The sequence below is a fragment of the Macaca nemestrina genome, chromosome 5, assembly GCF_043159975.1.
Source record: "Macaca nemestrina isolate mMacNem1 chromosome 5, mMacNem.hap1, whole genome shotgun sequence".
Taxonomy (NCBI): Eukaryota; Metazoa; Chordata; class Mammalia; order Primates; family Cercopithecidae; genus Macaca; species Macaca nemestrina.
In genome coordinates, this window is record NC_092129.1 from 133,544,607 (window position 1) to 133,564,562 (window position 19,956).

The 19,956-nt window shown below is 34.1% G+C and overlaps 1 long non-coding RNA gene across 2 annotated transcripts in view; it reads right to left on the reverse strand.

The window, feature by feature from the left end:
• Positions 1-1,987: 1,987 nt before the first annotated feature.
• The window catches only part of LOC139363392 (uncharacterized), a 46,820-nt gene continuing 28,851 nt past the window's right edge, over positions 1,988-19,956 (reverse strand). For both annotated transcript variants that reach the window (XR_011623672.1, XR_011623673.1), the window contains 2 exons: positions 2,109-2,231; positions 1,988-2,025 (listed from right to left, as the gene is read on the reverse strand). This is a non-coding gene — a long non-coding RNA (uncharacterized lncRNA). The remainder of the gene's footprint in view (positions 2,026-2,108; positions 2,232-19,956) is intronic.

Genomic DNA, 19,956 nt, shown 5'->3' on the forward strand with positions numbered 1-19,956 from the left:
CTCCTCCTCCTTCTCCTCCTCTTCCTCCTCCTCCTTCTTCTTCTTCTCCTCCTCCTCCCTCCTCCTCCTCCTCCATGTTCCTGCTCCTCCACGTTCCTCCTCCTTCTTCTTCCTCTTTCTCTTCTTCTTCTTCTTTTTGTTTGCTTTTGAATACTGTGCTTCAATGACCTTAACTCAGGCCCTGCAGTAAAAGTTTAGGGGATACAATTGAAGCTGTTCGTGGTTTGTCCATTCTATAAAAGCCACTTATCTAGGAAACTTTCAAAATGTTAAATGGTGCTGCTTTGTTGGGGCTAGGTAGTAAGCAGTTTCCCTATCATGTCACTTTCAGACTTATCCTGTTTTTAGAAATGTTCTACTGTAATTAACGAGAATTTCACAGGCTCCTTCATGGATGTCAGAGAATGGTCTGGCATTTACCGTGACAAGGCTTTAACTTTTCCAGAATTAATAAAGTGTTTTACCCTTAAGATGTTTTACCCTTAAGATGTACCTTAAAATGTTTACCTCAGCATATTCCAGTGTCATTAACACCCCTGAATGTTCCATGATCATTAACTGTTTTGAAAAAATTAATATTTTTTATTCTACTACATCCACAGCTGGGATAGCACTCAGTAATCAGACTGAGAGAATAGACTGAAAGCTTGAATTCTCATCAATGCCCGATAACATGGTCTCCAGACATGCATATTATCAGAATAAGGAAGTGATGATATAATTAATACAATTCAATACAACGAGCACACTTTGAACATAATCGTAAAGCCGTGAGCTTGGCAGATAATCTAGAAGTGCTGAATAAAAAACAACTTGTTTTGTTTGACAATAGAATTATATTTGGCTATAAATATCTGCTTTGTTTATGCTTTGTATTATACATCAGTGGTACAAAATGTTTTATGCAGTATTAGAGTTCAATATAAACCTTGAAAAAGCTGGAGTACATAATTTATTTCCTTTATTGTTATAAAAATCAAGTTTCATTTAAAAATAATCAAACTTCCAGGATTGTCACTTACGGCACCACAGGAAACCTAGAAGTTCTGAGTAAAAATATTTATTTTGAGAAACAATATAATTATATTTGGCCATAAATGTTCACATAGTTTAGGGCTTACATTTTATATTTAGATGATTTCTCATATTTAACTATTTGAAACATGAAGTCTCCTTACTGTGAGGGAGCAGTCACTTTAGGCATGCCGCATTCAGAAAGGATGACACGTGTCTAAACTGTCCTCAGGCACACCTGTGTGCTCTAAGCTATGCACTTAATGGTCTGGTGACATAGTTTAAAAAATTATTTAAAGTTGCTCAAAAATTGTAGCAAACTCCCTAAGGGAAATGGTTTGCATTAAAAAAATTAGGTTTAGATAATTCCTGTAAATTCTGTGTTTGCCTCTATTTTAACATATGAGAATATTTCTTCCAGGTTGATGAAGTTTATGCCTTTTTTTTTCCAAATGTAAAAATATAACAATAGATAAACTGTATATTATTTCAAATTCCCAAAGGGAACACAGTTTATAGAGATTTTTTTCTAATATAAGAGTTATTCAAATAAATAAAAATGTAATAGGAAACTTCCTGGATATAAAATATTCAATAGTTGGTGAGATAATATAGACTTTTTTCATTTTCAGACCTGATGCTTTGTTTAATTTTTAAACATGTTTTAGTCTTTAGATTTGCAATTGTCAATCAAAGATGCAAGCTATCTTTTTTTGGAAGGCACAGTGCTGTAGATAAAAGTATATTTTGCATTCACAAAATTATTCACATATACTTTTTCATTTTAGTCTCAACAAGCCAGGCAGAGTAGTTATTATCTATTTTACATAAGGAAAAAAAAATCAATGACTTATATAAAAGTGACACCATAATAGCAGGTCATAGTGGTGCATACCTGTAGTCCTAACTCAGGAGGCTGAGGCAGGAGGACCCCTTGAGCCCAGGATTTTGAGACTATAGTTAGTTATGATCATGCATTCACAACCTTGAAAACAGAGTGAGACCCTGTATCTTAAAAAAAAAAAAAGAGACTGTAATAACTAGAAGGCATATTTTTTGCTGTATGTTCATTTTTAAAAAAATTTCATACTTACACCGTGATAGCCATCTGAGCCTCAGAAAGAATTGCAACTCTATATAGCTCTTATAAACTGTCTCACTTTCCTCAGACCTCTTCAAGAACCATGACGTAGATTTAACTCTCGGTAGGAAACTACCTGGCAAGTAAACGTCAACGAACAGGACAAAACAGTATTGTTGATCTGTTAAAGTTAGAGCAGATGCGTGACACCAAGAATTACAGGTAACCAAAGAAAATCCTTGATATTTATATCTATCATTACATATATTTATATCTATATTTGTAACTGTATTTGTATCTATATAATTTCTGGCATATCCAAGTAGTAGTACAGCCAATTCCATTATATATGAGGTCATATCATTTAGGGAAGTATTTTAGGGTTGAAAACCAATGGGCTAGTTCTCAGGTTCTTGTTAAATGCAGATTTCCAGGCCCCATCAACAACTGGTCGCATCAGAATCTCTGTGGGTAAGACCTTAGAATTTGACCTTAATAATCTTTCAGGGAATTTTTATATACTTTAAAGTTTGAGAAGCACTGTCATTCATGGTAAAATGCAGCCATGAAAAGAAAGATTATCTGAGAATCACAGTGAAATTATAAATATCCTTTATCTTTCTTTCTGTTTCTGCTGAAATCAATGAAATAGCCAAAAGCCTGGAACCAGCAAGAAATAGGGTATACAAACTTAAAAATGATTGTCTCTTGCTGTGAAGATTTTAATCCTGGGCTCGTGACCTTTTTAAAATTTACCACCATGAACTATGTTGTTGACACTTTCAAAATGACTTTATTTTTACCTCCATGACCAGTCTTATCTTCTTTTTCTATCTTGTTATTAATTGCAAAATGAGTTAAATTCAGAAATTTGAATAGACTTCCCATAAATAATTTCCATATGCATTCTTAATTATAGGATTAGTAAGTAGAACTGGGAATAAAATGTCATGAATTTAAATGCATGATGGAAAAATGTTTACTCATTTATTAGATCTATATTAAATGCCTGTTACATGAAAGTCTTAAGACACATACAATGAAATAATAAAAACTAGCACTCACTTTGTCTCACTTTTGAGATGGCATACATGTATAAAAATTTAATGAAAACTCTTCAGTAAATCTCTAATTAAAGGTTGAGACAGAGAATGTGCTTTAGCAGTTGAGAAATAGAAACCATTACTCTAAGTTCAATTTGATATGAAGACTTCACAGACAATACAGTTGTATCTGAACCTCTAGTAAAATGAAGAAATTTCAAAAAACAGTGAGAAACAGGCATAATATTCTAGACTTACTAAACCTTTCTACTTCAAGTGGGAAAACAAATTTGGTTTTAGAATATCCTTCAATACATAATACCCTTAACATAATATTTCGGATTGGGTGTGACCAAGACAGACTATTTTTTGTCATAATACAGTTCCAGGTGGTGGTGGTGGTTGTTTTCAGGAATTTCTTAGTATTTTCCAAGTAATTTTCCCTGTATAAGGTAAATAAACAAAGCATGCAGCAAATCTGAATGGATACATTAATATGCAGCCTGATGAGATTTTAGGACTGTGACATTGATGGGTCCTGCCTTTGTCAGGTTTGGTCCAGGACTCACTATGTGACTGGTCTTGAGGGCTGTGGATTGTAAATGGGCATCAGACAGAACAGCTACTAGAGCTGAAGAAATCATATTTTATATTTATCTTCAAAGTTTCATAACCATTCCCCAGAACTCAATTAATTCAGATATTTCTTCATTAAGATTTCTACGGAATTCCAGTGATCTGTGAAAATGACCTTATTTTTCGCTTTATATAGATCATTTTAAATAGAAACATATTCATCTTTCTATTAGTAGAAATGCCAAGGGAACAGTATTTTGGAAGATTTTACATAAACATGCTCTTACCTCACATTTCTTTACCACAGTATATCCCTTTTTATCATGGCTTTCAGCCATTTCAGAAAACAAAAACTTTATCCTTTAAACATGAGTTATTGGTTTCTTAATGTATCAGATACTTTAATGTGTTCTGACAAGAGCATTAAAGAAATAGGCCGGGTGTGATGGCTCACACCTGTAATCCCAGCACTTTGGAAGGCCGAGGTGGGTGGATCACCTGAGGTCAGGAGTTCGAGACCAGCCTGGCCAACAAGGTGAAACCCTGTTTCTACTAAAAATACAAAAATTAGCCAGGCATGGTGGTGCATGCCTTTAATCCCGGCTACTGAGGAGGCTGAGACAGGAGAATCACTTGAACCCAGGAAGTGGAGTTTGCAGTGAGCCAAGATCGAGCCACTGCACTCCAGCCTGGGTGACAGAGACAAGACTCTGTCAAAAAAAAAAAAAAAAAAAAAAAAGAGAGAGATACAGAGATAAATAGACTGTGGCTGTGGCTTCTAGGATTTGGTAGACTTTGATGTGGGCTGAAGGGTTATTTCAGGAAATGAGAAAAGGCAAAGAGAATAATAAAAAGCTTCTATGCTTTATAGAGTTGTAGAGTTGCACTATACTTCTTCCCATAAACAATATTACTGTCTTCAATTTGATGACACTTCTCCACCCTCCACCTCCTCTCCATCCCCTGTTTCCTTCACCACAGGGAAATGGTTAAAAGCAGAGTGCCTTTATTTCTATCTAACAACCAGAGTCATAGATTTATTATTGCTTTGGCAGTGATAAACTAGAAGAAAGGACTTGAAATACTAGGACTGAGTGTTTGTACCAAGAGCTTATTTCTGTTTGTATATCACTTACTCAGTAGCAAAAATAAAAATAAATAAAATAAATAATAATAAAAAAAAGGAGCACTTGAAATGAGATAAATACATGAGGCTGTGAGGATGGTGAGCCAAACTTTATCTTGGATATTAACATTCAGATAAATTTATGTTGTCAAATACATAAAAACAGTGAGGTTGACAAAAATTAGCTACATATTCATATATAATATATTCAATAAAATAAATAATTATTTCAGCAAAGTTAATTCAGCATGTTCAAACATGCTTTTTCAATTACTTAATTGCTTTAATCTCATTACAAACAGGCTTTAATAGAGCATGTGTTTAATATTTTATAAAACACTAATAAACATTCCATAAATAAAGAATAGCTTGTGAAGGGATGAGGCAATTTTATCAGTGTTGTGAGATTTTCAAAAGTCTTAAAAGAAAAAAAAAAAAGAAATATAAGGTTGATGCTGTGGCTCATGCTTGTAATCCCAGCACTTTGGGAGTCTGAAGCAAGAAAACTGCTTGAGCCCAGAAGTTCAAGATCAGTTTGACAACATAGTGAGACTCTGCACTCCAAAAAAAAAAAAAAAAAAAATTATCCAGATGTGTTTGTGGTTAGTCCCATCTACGTGGGAAGCTGAGGTGGGATGATCACTTGAGGAGTTCAAGGCTGCAGTGAGCTGTGAATATGCCACTGTACATGTGATCATGCCTGGGTGACAGAGCAAGGCCCTGTATGAAAGAAAGAAAGAAAGAGAGAGAGAGCGAGAGAGAAAGAAAGAAAGAAAGAAAATAGAATTTTAAAAAGAATCAGCATTATTAACACCATATGAATTACCAGCAATAGATCTCTTTCCTCTCTTATTCTCATATTTTAAGATAACAACTTTAGTCAGACAAGCTCATGAGATAAAAAATCATTTTATCAAAGTAAAATCATATTTGTATGGAATGACAGTAGTAAATCCTTATGTGTCAATAATAACCTTAAATATAAATGGATTAAGTTCTTCAACTAAAAGAAAGAGAGTGACTTAATATAAAAAGTCTATTTGCTGTCTATAAGAGATTCACCTCACCTTTAAAGGTGAGCATAGACTGAAAGCGAAGGAATAGAAAAAGGTATTTCATGCAAATGGAAACCAAAAGTGAGCAGGAGTGGTCATTTTTATATGAGATTAAATAGACCAAGTAGAAAACTATAAACAGAAAACAGAAAAGAAGACCTTTATGTATTAATGAAATATTCACTTCAAAGAGGACATAACAATTGTAAATATCTATGTACCCAATTCCAGAACACACAAATATGTAAGGCAAATATTAATAGATCTAAAAGGAGGGAAGGGGTAGACTATAATATAATAATAGAGTATTTCATCATCCCACTTTCAACAAAGGGCAGAACATCTAGACAGAAAATCAACAAAGACACATTGGAATTAAACTGCACTATAGACCAAATAGATCTATAAACATTTACAGACCATTTCATCCATCAGCTACAAAATAAACATTCTTCTCAACTGCATATGCAATATTTCCCAGGAAAAATAACATATTAGTCACAAAACAAGTATTAACAAATTTAAGAATTATAAAACTATAAATCACAACAATAAGTACTCTGGAAATCTTACCAATACAAGGAAATTAAATAATATTCCACTAAATAACGGATGGATCAATGAAGAAGTTAAAAGGAAAATAAATTGACACAAAGGAGAATGAATATACCAAAACCTATACGGCACAGCAAAAGCAATTCTAAGAGAAAAGTTCATAACAATAAATTCTCCCATCAAAACAGAAGAAAGATTCTAATAACCTAATTATGCACCTCAAGAAAACAGAAAAACAAGAACAAATCAAACCCCAAAATGGTAGAAGAAAGAAATAAAAAAATTCAAAACAACAACAGGATGAAGAGTTAGTTTTTTGAAAAGATAAACAAAATCAACAAAACTAGCGAAACTAAGATTAAAAAGAGAAGATCCAAATAAATAAAATAGGAGATTAGAAAAGGAGACAACTGATCCCACAGGATCATAAGAAACCATTATAAACAACTGTATGCCAAAAAATTAAAACCATTAGAAGTTTATAAATTCCCTGAATGCATATAATCTATTGAGATTAAATTATGACGAAACAGAAAATCTGAACAAACCAATAATGACTGAGGAAATAAAATCAGTAATAAAACGTGTTCCTTCAAAAAAAAGCCCTGGACCTGATGGCTTCACTGCTGAATTCTACCAAACATTTAAAGAAGAAATAATATGAATTCTCTTCAAACTATTGAAGAAAATTAAAGAGAACAGAATACATCCCAACTTATTTTTCAAGGCTAGTAATACCATGATTCCAAAACCAGACAAGAATACAACAACAACAAAGAAAACTACAAGCCAATATATCTGATGAATATAGATTCTAAGATTCTCAACAAGATACTAGCAAACCAAATTCAACAGTGCATTAAAAAGACAATTTAATATAATCAGGTGGGATTCATCCCAGGAACGTAAGGATAGTTCGACATACACAAATTAACAAATTTGATACACCATCCTAACAAAAAGAAAGACAGAAAACATAAGATTATTTAAACAGATACCAAAAAAATTGATGATTTAACATTTATTCATAATAAAAACTCCCAAAAACTCTACAAAAAATAGGTTTAAAAATAATGTACTTCAACACAATAAAGTCCATACATGACAAACTCACAGCTAATAGCACAGAAAATAAAGAAAAGCTGAAAGCATTTTCTCTAAGAGCTGAAGCAAGACAAGGAGGCCTGCTGTTACCACCTTTATTGAACATAATAATAGAAGTCCTAGTCAGAGAATTCAGGCAAGAGAAAGGAAGAAAGGGCATACAAATTAGAAAGAAGGAAGTCATATTGTCTCTATTTGCAGATTACATAATCTATATGGAAAACTCTAAGGAAATAAATTTATCCACCTACAGCCAACTGATTTTTAACACAGAGGGCAAGAACATACATGAGGGAAAGGACAATCTAATGCACAAATTGTTCTGGGAAAATTGGATATCCACATGGAGAAGAATGAGACTAGGCCCCTACCTCCCACCATTTTAAGAAAATCATCTAAAAATTGATAAAAATTTAAATGTAAATCCTGAAATAATGAAACTGCTAAAGGAAACAAGAGAAATGCTTCAGAACATGAAGTGGGCAAAGACTTTTAAAATAAGACCTCAAAATCAGAAGCAACACAAGCAAAAGTAGACAAATGAGATTACATCAAGCTACAAAGCTTTTGCACAGCAAAGGAAACAACAGAGGGAAGAGGATAAAATGAATAAGAGAAAGTATTTGCAAACTATACATCTGACAAAGGGTGAATATTTAGAATATAGAGAAAACCTCACAGCAAAAACAAAAACAAAAAACCAAATAACCCAATTTGAAAACGGGCAAATGTCCTTAATAAACATGTATCAAAAGAAGACATTCAAATGGCCAACAGGTACAGTAAACAATGCCCACCACCACTAATCATCAGGGAAATGCAAATCAAAACCACAATGAGAGATACCTCTTCATTCCAGTTAAAATGGCCACTATCAAAAAGGCAAAAGAAAACAAATGTGGGCAAGGGTGTAGAGAAAGGGAAGATTTCCATACCATTCGTAGGATCATAAATTAGTACAGCCATTACAAAAAATAAAAATAGAAGAATAAAATTTAAAAATGGAAGTAGTATATTATCCACCAATCCCAGTACTAGGTGTCTATCCAAAGGAAATAAAATCAATAGGTTGAAGAGATACCTACACTCCCATGTTTATTGCAGCACCATTTACAATAAGCTAGATAGGAAGTCAACCTAAGCATCCACAAGCAGATGAATGGACAAAGGAAGTGTTATGTGTATATACAAATCTATTCAGCCATAAAAAAAATGAAATATATTGATTTGCAACAACATGGATGAACCTGGAGATATTAAGTGAAATAAGCCTGAATCAGAAATGCAAATGAATCTAACTCTTAAAAAACATAGTTGATATTATAGAAGCAGAGTAGAACAATGATTACCAGAGACTGAGGAGCAGCAAAGTAAAAGAGAGATGGAGGAAAATTTGGTCAACAGGTACATAGTTACAGTTAGATAGGAGGAATAAGTTCTTGTGTTCTATTGCACAGCAGAGTGACAATTGTTAACAGTAAAATAGCTAGAAGAGGGACTTTTGAATATTTCCACCACAAAAAAAGATAAATGCATGGGGTAATAAATACACTAAATACCTTGAGTTGATCATTATAAAACATATATATGTATCAAAACATCAAATTGTACCCATACGTATGTTGGGTATATTGTCAGTTAAAAAATAAAAATAATAAACAATAACGTGTATATAGAATTGCTATGTGTCAAGAACTGTGATGATGGTAAAGAAGGGATGGAGGACATATTATACCACATACTAAGGCTATAGTAAGGATGTTATATAAAACAGTATAGTATTGGCTTTGAAACAGATAAAAAAGTTAAACATAAGAGAATGGAAGATCCAGAAAAGTCAAAGATCGATAGATAATTGATATACCACAAATCAGTGTAAGAAAAGGATTAACTATAAAAGAAATAACGGGTTAAATTATTTATACATATGGAATACATGTCTTTTTTTTATTACTTATATAATACCACATACAAAAATAAATTCCAGATAGACTAGGAGAGAACATGTGAAAGTCTTTCAGAAAACAATACCAGAGAAAATTGTCATGACCCTACGTTAAGAATATATTTCTTAATCAGGACAAAAGAAAATTAGCTATTAAGGAAAACATTGACTAACTCAATTATTTCAAAATTTAGAACCATAGCTAATAAAAGACATCAGATATATGCAAATGTATATACACATATATACATGTTTCAGTGTGTATATATACACACACACTGAAAAAGTAATAGTCATAGAGATAAAACATTTCAGACATATATATCTGCAAATGACTTTAAAAAAATAATTCTGATTATTCTGGTGAAGATAGCTGACACTAGGCAAAAAACAAATCAAAACAGACAAACAAACAAACAAAAAACAAACCTAAATCTCAAAGGTGTAACACAATAAAATTTCTCCATTAATATAAAGTGCAACTGGTGGTTGAGGTGGGTGTGGGGATGCTGTACTCCACACAATCATTTAAGGACACAAACTGATGGAATCCCTCCTGTCTTTAACACTTAGCTTTAAGGTCACTCTGATCATTAACATCCAGCAGGAGAGGGGGAAAAAGCACGAAAGAACATGCAGGGACATTATAGGCAGATGTAGACATGGTATACATTACTTCAGTCCACATCCCAGTGAACAGAATTCATTTCACTGTAAGGCAGAAGGGGAAATGTGGCCTAGAGCTGTGGTCCAGGAGAGAATGAAAATTATTTTGTGATCAACTGTCCAGACTCTGCCCCAACCTAAAATTTTAGTATTCTCCCTAGACTAAAACACCCTCATTTTCTTTCTATGAATTATCCTCCAAAGTCCCAGGTAGTTAAGTACAGCCGGATTGAGGCCCAAAGTTACGTGACATATATGCAGCTCTCTTCCCCACACCTATAGGTATTTCTTCGTGGTATTGCACCTTAGAAATGATTTTTTTTAAATAGTCTGGCTGCCCCTTATGCTAATATCAGAGTTTGATCAATATCTAAGATATTATGCCAATATCAGAAGGGGAACAGGCCCCTCTTGTAGGCTCTACAACTTTTACCTGTATCCTGTTCATGTGAATTTGGAACATGTTTGTAGTGTAAAGACTTTCTTGAGGTTTTAATAATTATAAGCTTTGTTTTAAGTTGGTGCATTTTTTTTTCTATCAATAAAATTCCCTCAAATACTTATTTGGCCTTTATCTCCTTCCACATAGTTCCATGTATCATTATGCATACTCAGGTTCATTCCTGTATATTTTTTTCTCATATTTCATTGATTTCTTTCTTTCCTCTCTGTCGTGATTTTTCCTTTTCACTGGTTTTTATAAGCCATGCAAATTCACAGGAGGTGAAAAGGCTATATCCTTAATCTGAGTTTTGCTACAGAACTGACTTAGTAAATTATTTTTAAATTTATTTTTTCTTTTAATAGGTTTCCAGGGAACAGGTGGTGGTTACATGAATAACTTCTTTAGTGATGATTTCTGAGATTTTGGTGCACCCATTACTTAAGCAGTGTACATGGTACCCAATGTGCTGTTTTTTTAAATCTCTCATCCCCCTCCCACCCGTTCCCGAGTCCCCAAAGTCCATTGTATCATCCTTATGCCTCTGTATCCTCATAACTTAGCTCCTATGAGTGAGAATATATATTGTTTGATTTTCCACTCCTGAGTTACACTACTTAGAATAAAAATTTTAACTCCATCCAGGTATGCTGTAAATTCCATTATTTTGTTTCTTTATATGGCTGAGTATTATTCACATATATATAATTTTCTTTATCCACTAATTGATTGATGGGTATTTGAGCTGATTCCATATTTTTGCAATTGCAAGTTGTGCTGCTGTAAACATGCATGTGCAAGTACCTTTTTTGTATAATGACTTTTTTTCATCTGAGTAGATACCTCGTAGTGGGATTGCTGGATCAAATGGTGGATCTATTTTTAGTTCTTTAAGTAATCTCCACACTGCTTTCCATAGCAGTTTTACTAGTTTACATTCCCACCAACAGTGTAAAAGTGTTCCCATTTTTACCACATCCACACCAACATCTATTTTTTTAAATTTTTTTTTAAATTTTGGCCATTCTTGCAGGAATGAGTTGGTACAACATTGTGGTTTTGATATGCATTTCCCTGATCATTAGTTATGTTGAGCATTTTTCCATATGCTTGTTGGCCATTTATATATCTTCTTTTGAGGATTATCTATTTATGTCCTTAGCCCATTTTTTGACGGGATTGTTTGCTTTTTCCTTGCTGATTTGTTTGAGTTCTTTGTAGATGATGGATATTAGTCCTTTGTCAGATGTATAGATTGTGAAGATTTTCTCTGCTCTTTAGGTAGTCTGTTAACCCTCCTGATTATTTCTTTTGCTGTGTGGAAGCTTTTTAGTTCAGTCAAGTTCTATCTGTTTATCTTTGTTTTTGTTGTACTCGCTTTTGGATTCTTCGTCATGAAGTCTTTGCCTAAGCCAATGTCTAGAAGGGATTTTCTGATCTTCTAGAATTTTTTTAGTTTCAGATCTTATATTTAAGTCCTTGATCCATCTGGAGTTATTATTATTATTGTTTTTATCACTATTGAGACTGAGTCTTGCTTTATCAACCAGGCTGGAGTGCAGTGACCTAATCTCGGCTCACTGCAACCTCTGCCTCCTGGGTTCGAGTGATTCTCATGCCTCAGCCTCCTGAATAGCTGGGATTACAGGCACTTGCCACCACACCTGGCTAATTTTTGTATTTTAGTAGAGATAGGGTTTCACCATGCTGGCCAGGTTGGTCTCAAACTCCTGACCTCAAGTGATCCTCCCACCTTGGCCTTCCAAAGTGCTGGGATTATAGGCATGAGCCACCATGCCCAGTAAAAGCCTTCAAGATTGCAACCTTTCATATCTTTTAAAATGGAAGATAATAAAATAAAACAGCCTTAAATACATTTGATTAATAAAGCATTTTTTCTTTTGTGGACTCAAGCTTAATTTATCTACTTGCATTGCTGAGAATAGATGAAGTGTCTGTAGATCAATCTCAAATGGGTTCAGTCTAAAATGGCTTTAATCTGAAGTGCATATCATAAAGTCACCAATGGACAAGATTGATTACATCTCATGCTTTCCTGGGTCACATCCTTCCTCCCCTGTTATTCGACAATTTTGAAATAGGATTTCTCTTAGATGATAATCCTATTGAAATGGTTTGGCTGTGTCCCTACTCAAATCTCATCTTGAAATCCCATGTGTTGTGGGAGGAACTCGGTGGGAAGTAACTGAATCGTGGGGGTGGGTCTTTCCCTTGCTGCTCTCATGATAGTAAATAAGTCTCATGAGATCTGATGGTTTTAAAAATAAGAGTTTCCTTGCACATGCTTTCTCTATTTGCCTACTGGCATCCATGTGAGACATGACTTGCTCCTCCTTGCTTTCTGCCATGATTGTGAGGCCTCTCCAGCCATGTGGAACTGTAAGTCCATTAAGCCTCTTTCTTTTGTAAATTTCCTGGTCTCGGATATGTCTTTATTAGCCGTGTGAAACAAGCTAATACAGTAAATTTGTACCAGTAGAGTGGGGCATTGCTGAAAAGATACCCGAAAATGTGGAAGTAACTTTGGAACTGTGTAGCAGGCAGAGACTGAAAGAGTTTGGAGGGCTCAGAAGAAGACAGGAAAATGTGGGAAAGTTTGGAACTTCCTAGAGACTTGTTGAATGGCTTTGACAAAAATGACTATCAAGTAATAGGACCAATAAGGTCTAGGCTGAGATGGTCTCAGATGGAAATGAGGAACTTGTTGGAAACTGGAGCAAAGGTGACTCTTGTTATGTTTTAGCAAAGAGACTGGTGACATTTTGCCCTTGCCCTAGAGATCTGTGAAACTTTGTACTTGAGAGAGATAATTTAGGGTATCTGACAGATGACATTTCTAAGCAGCAAGGCATCCAAGAGGTGACTGGGTGCTGTAAAAGGTATTCAGTTTTATAAGAGAAGCAGAGCATAAAAATTAGGAAAATTTATAGCCCAACAATGCAATAGAAGAAAATCTCATTTTCTGTGGAGAAATTCAAGCTGGCTGCAGAAATTTGCATAAATAATGAGTAGCTGAATATTAATCTACAAGACAATGGGCAAAATGTCTCCATGGCATGTCACAGGTCTTCACAGCAGTCCCTCCCACCACAGGCCGGATGGTCCTGAAAGGAAATGTGGTTTTGTGGGCCGAGCCCAAAATCCTGTGCTGTGTGCTGTCCAGGGACTTGGTGCCCTGCATCTCAGCTGCTCTAGTCATTCCTAAAATATCTGAGGCCCAGCTCAGGTTGTGGCTTCAGAGGGTGCAAGCCCCAATCTTTGGCAGCTTCCACGTGATGTTGGGCTTATGGGTGCACGGAAGTCAAAATTTGAGGTTTGGGAACCTCCGCCTAGATTTCTGAGGATGTATGGAAATATCTGGATGTCCAGGCAGAAATTTGCTGTAGGGGCAGGGCTCTCATGGAGAACCTGTGCTGGGGCAGTGCAGAAGGGAAATATGAACTGGATGTGAGACATGGAGTCAAAGGAGATCACTTTGGGGTTCTAAGATTTGACTCCCAGCTGGATTTTGGACTTGCATGGGGCCGATAGTCCCTTAGTTTTGGCCAATTTCTCCCATTTGGAACAGCTGTATTTACCCAATGCCTATAAGCCCATTGCATCTAGGAAGGATTTTGATTTTACAGGCTCATAGGCAGAAGCAACTTGTGTCTCAGATGAGACTTTGGACTGTGGATTTTTGAGTTAATGCTGAAATGAGTTAAAATTTTGTGAGACTGTTGAGAAGGTATGATTGGTTTTGAAATGTGAGGACATGAGATTTTGGAGGGGCCAGGGGCAGAATAATATGGCTTGACTATTCCTCACTGAAATCTCATCTTGAATTCCTATTTGTTTAGGAGGAGCCCGGAAGGAGGTAATTAAATCATGGGGGTGAGTCTTTTCTGTGGTGTTCTCATCATAGTGAATAAATCTCATGAGATCTGATGGCTTTAAAAATGGGAGTTTCCTTGCACAAGCTCTCTCTCTTTGCCTGCAGCCATCCATGTAAGATAAGGTATGACTTGCTCCTTCTTGGCTTCCATCATGATTCGAAACCTCCCCAGCCATGTGGAATTTTAAGAGACTGTAGCAAGAGTCATCTTTGTTCTAGTTTCCAACAAGTTCCTCATCTTCATCTGAGACCACCTCAGCCTGGACCTTATTAAACCTCTTTCTTTTGTAAATTGCCCAGTCTCGGATATGCCTTTATCAGAAGTGTGAAAATGAACGAATACATCTACTATAAACTCTATTGAGAATGTGATTGAACAAAACATCTAATCACTAGACAACTTACTAATTACAGCCCAGGAACAATATACAAAAGGAGTTCTTCATAATTGGAATTCTGAATACTTAAAAAAAAATAACATGTGCATAAGAAGAGTGTAGGTAGGCTTGCTATCACAGGACGTTCGTTCTGTGCATTCATTTACAGAAGGAATTCCTATTTCTGACATTTTGATTTTGTGATCCTGGCCTTAGTTCCATTAAAAATTTCCATGGTTTTTGAACAGATTCTAATTTAAAATGAATTTTAATTCACTTGATATGGAGGAATTTCAGGAAAATTAAAATAGCCCTTAAGGGAAAACATAATGGAATTTAGCAAACTAGAATTAGGAACCTCTGACTGAATTACTTTATTTTCTTTTCATTTGAAATACATTCTTATTTTTCTTCTTAATTCAGTCTAATATATATATTAACACTAAAAAAGAGGTTTGTTCTTTAACTTTCTCATTGTGAATTATCCATTTGTCTTATTATCACAAAGATATCCATATGTGCCTTTATTAATAATATATAATAAATGTACACATATAAAATAATGGTTCATTATTTTTCATATTGAAATACAACACATTGTTTCCCCAAATAAAACTTTAAAATCAGCTTTACTTACAGCGCTTCATAAAAATGCTTTAAAAATGCATTCTAATTTTATTATTATGCAAACATTGTGAAAGAAGCACGTAGTCAATATTTAATAGATAAAGATAACTAGTGAGAGGCTAAGGTTATGAGGAGCATCTTAGAAGTCTACCTACCACACTTACTCATTTTCTTTTATACTGATTCATCAATAATATGGGGGCCTATATAATAATGTGTAATATATTGTACTTTTTTTGTTCTAAGCATTTGAAAACATATTTCCGGGATATTTATATTATAGAGCAGAGAAAAATCTCATTACTCCAATTGAGGAGAACAAATGAGTTTTTAAAATACTCCACAGGCTATAATTAACTTTTAAAATCCCCGGTTAACAGATTTCTTTAGCAATTCAACTGCTATTTAAATTCACTTTATTTTATGCAAGGACATTTAAAAACCACTGGCCGAAAGTTAATGGACAATAACAATCCTGTTAACTTTTGAGAAATTATAGTCATTTATAAATGAGTGCTTTGACAAAAACATTTTGTGAGCTGTCCAAGCAAGAGATAAGTTTTCTTTCTGATATATTTGCTTTTGCATTTTTTCTGTAGATTTTGGGCCACACGCTGACATCTACTGACTTCCAATTTAGATCCTGATTTATTCATCTAAATGAAAGAATTGAACATTCTAGTTTTAGCTGGAGGTCACTTTGAAGCAAGCAATTCTAGAGATGTCAAGAAAGAAAGGAAGAAAGGAAAGAAGGGAAGGATAGAAGGGAGGAAAAGACATCCTATACAGTTCCAATATCTGTGTATCAAGTACTGTGTGTTCTCCTTTTCATTCTCATTAGCATCATGATAATTAATATACTTATCCAGTATTTATAGTGCGGGCTTTTCATATATCTTCTCATTAAAAAACTTTGAGACAGCCACACACATGTTTTGTAAATGAGGCAAATGAACCTTAAAGAGGGTAAATAACTTTTCCAAGATTTTAAAATTAGTAAGAGGCAGAACCAGGCTTCACATCCAACAGTGGCTTTTCCTTACAAAATCATATTAGGAAAACAAAGAACTTTCTTAGGGGCAACTACAACAAATGAAACAAGCATAACTAAAATATTACGAGAGAAAAAAATCAATCTCTGTCAATCTCACTTCAAATCATAACTCAGGCAGAAATTGCTGCTTTCATCAAATGGGCAAATGCTCCTTTCCTTTGACTCTGTGGGACTTTCTGTTCTCTAAAGCAGTTTCAAGGAAGGTGGGGAGAAATCAACTTCAGTAGGTTGAAAGTAGTGGTTCTTGCCCAATATTAGAACAAGCAGATTCATTTCCAATACAACAGGTGCTTTCTAGGTGCATGTTCAGTATTTATTTTCAAACACTGAACTGACAATGCTGAAGTGAAACAGAACGAAATCGTTCTAGCTTGTGCACTTCTTATGTGTCATTTGCCACTTAACCTGCTTGAGCCCTTTTTTCACTTATAAAATTCAATTATATTATTAATATATCTGAACTCTCTTCTGCAGTTTTTATGTAAATTTTTAAAAAATAAATACGTTAAATTACCTATATAAATTATAAGATACTACAAAAATATCAGACATTACTTAGTATTGCTTCATGGGAAAATCAGGAATCTGGGTGTCAGAAAATCTGAGTTTTATTTCAAGTTTGGTTATTAGATGTGTTACTTTATATAGTCCACTAATTTTTCTCTATCCCAGTTTTTTCTTCTACTAAACAATCTGTAACATCCTAAGTCTTGCTACAAGATAGAGACTTGAAAATAAATACTCCTATTTCTAGTGCATTTTTAAAAGAGACCAGTTTTCTTTAAACTTTATTCTTGGTAAGTCTGTCCCCAAAGCCTCTAGTTTTCATGATTTTCCTTAGAGAGACTTTGTTTAAAATAATGTGTTTAACAAAAATAATTTGTTTAAATAGGCAGAATTGTATAGTCCTTAAATATGTATTTAAGGTAAATATTAAGGTAAGGTAAATATTAAGGTAGCCTTAATTAGGAATGTTCAAGAGTTTTATATATACAGGAAAAGAACTTAGTGAAAACATTTTTTTCCATATGTTTTAAAGTGGAATTGTTAAATGAATCAATCCTCTGTGAGACTTCTGTTAAAATGATAGGACTTTCAACAATTACATCTCACAGACTGTTGTAGCGTTAATTAAATACAATCAGAGATCTCATGGCTTCTGAAATGCAAGACATCTTTCCCAGTAAAGAATCATGAGATCACTGCCTGTGCAGTAAAATGAAAGACACACAGACATAGACACCCACCCACACACACACACACACAGAGAGAGAGAGAGAGAGAGAGAGAGAGAGAGAGAGAGAGAAAGTTTTCAAATAACTATCAAAGGAAGTGCTTTCAGTATTATCAATTTATTTGGCTAGTAACTATTATTTAGATTTTTTCTTTTTCCTTTTCTATAGATTCACTTACTGCCTGTCATTATAAAACTTAATTTGTAAGTAGATGCCTTTATCTGAAACTACATATTTTTTCCCAGAGTGTTAGGGGAGAAAAAAAACTATGTATTTATATTAAATTTGGTATATTTATCACATTTGTACCTATATTGATATTTCCAAGCCTCTTTATAATTTTAACATTCATATTCTGAGTATCTAGAAAAATGAATTTTGGCAACAGACTTAAAATACAGAATTAAAATACAGGAGATTTTGAAGTTTTCTTGCACCTCCAGCCTTACCAATCCTTAGCTCATGGTTAAGTGCATAGTCTCTTTGTCTCAAATATTTCAAAAAACTCATAAATGTCTAAAAAGAGATTGATTGTTTGGTCTCCTAACATCAGAGAGTAGGCCCAGAGTCATGTAATTACTAGACGTATGTATAATATTGAGCAGATCAATAAATCCTTTTTCACTTTAGTTTCATAGTTCTATGATCTGAAGTTTATTTGAAGCAGCAAATCCCTGTGAGTTCTGGTTCACACTCTGTTTTCAGAAATGATTTGGTCTCTCTGATATAAGGCGTGTCTATACCTTCTGAGGTTTTAATAAACTGAATCCTTCATGTCCCACAAACTTCTAATCATGCCTGGGGCTAACCTCTGGGTTGAGACATGAGGTTTCTTTTATGCTAGTTTCCATCTCTTGAGACACAACCTTCACTCAGATTTATTGCATTACTGGATTCATCTCTTTTGGCACAACACAATATAAAAGTTTTGTGTCACTTAGGTTACGTCATATTTGAAGTCATAGCAATAGTGCTCAGCTTACCTATTCAGAAAAGTAGGTCATGAGGCTCAAGGATCTTCATCTCATTAGGAAAAAACAGAAATACTTTAAAAATTCTATTAAACAATTCTGTTAAACAATTCTATTAAAAGTAATTGTGATGGCCTTACATCTTATTTATCCTTGTATTTATATTTGAGTTGAGAATTTTCATAAATGATGAGAATATTGGTATTTTTGATGAGCAAGAAATAATTTAAGCTCATCCATGCTAAACAAAACATAAGAAAAAAAATCCTACACTATACCTAGCAATTCACAGACTGGACCACATAGATTGGCTCCAGCATATCCAGAAGAATGAAGAATTCCACCAAGTATTTCCTAGAAATTCCAAGGACAAATCCAAGGCCTAATGTAGTATAGACATAAGCAAGATAGTTTGTGAGGTGACATAGATAAATATCTGAATAATAGTACTATACATTATTTTGGTTTAATTTAAGAAATCCTCAACGTGCCTGCCTGCACTTTCTTTAGTAAATTTATCTCAATTTTTGACTCTTGATTAAATAATTTAATCTTTTTATTTTCTTCACCTCTTCCTTTAATAATGAACCCTAGCATTTTCTGAAAGGTCCTCACTAATAATTACCATTCCAGGTAGAGAAAGAAAGGCTAAGTAAGCTTCAATTCTGTTTTCAACTAAAATAATTACATTTCTACTTCTAAGAATGAGGAGTAATAACAATAGTAAAAGAACAGCAGGATGCAGGCCTCACTGGATTGTTTTTCTATTGCTGAGACTTAACTTTCAGCCTCTGAGCATCTTTCAGATTAATCAATGACCCATGAATTAGCCTATTCCTGGTTCTTGTATTCAAGTGTCTTGACATTATAAGTGGCTCAATACAGGGAGATAATAAATGCCCCATCTATATGAATGGAATTCATAATGGAGAAATTGAGTTGAAAACTCTCAGCACTTAATCCTGTTTTATGTGCAATAGTTACACTGATGTAAGAAAACTCAAAATTCCTTTTTATAATGAAATAGCCATGCTGATAATTAAAGGAGAATGTTTAACTTCTTAAATTGCAAGATATATTTTCTTCTTGAGAAGAATGTAAAATCGTGTTAAAGTTAGCTTTAGGTAAAATAGAAAAGAAAATATTAATTATTTTTTGCATATTTGCATATCTTAAATGCATGTTCATAT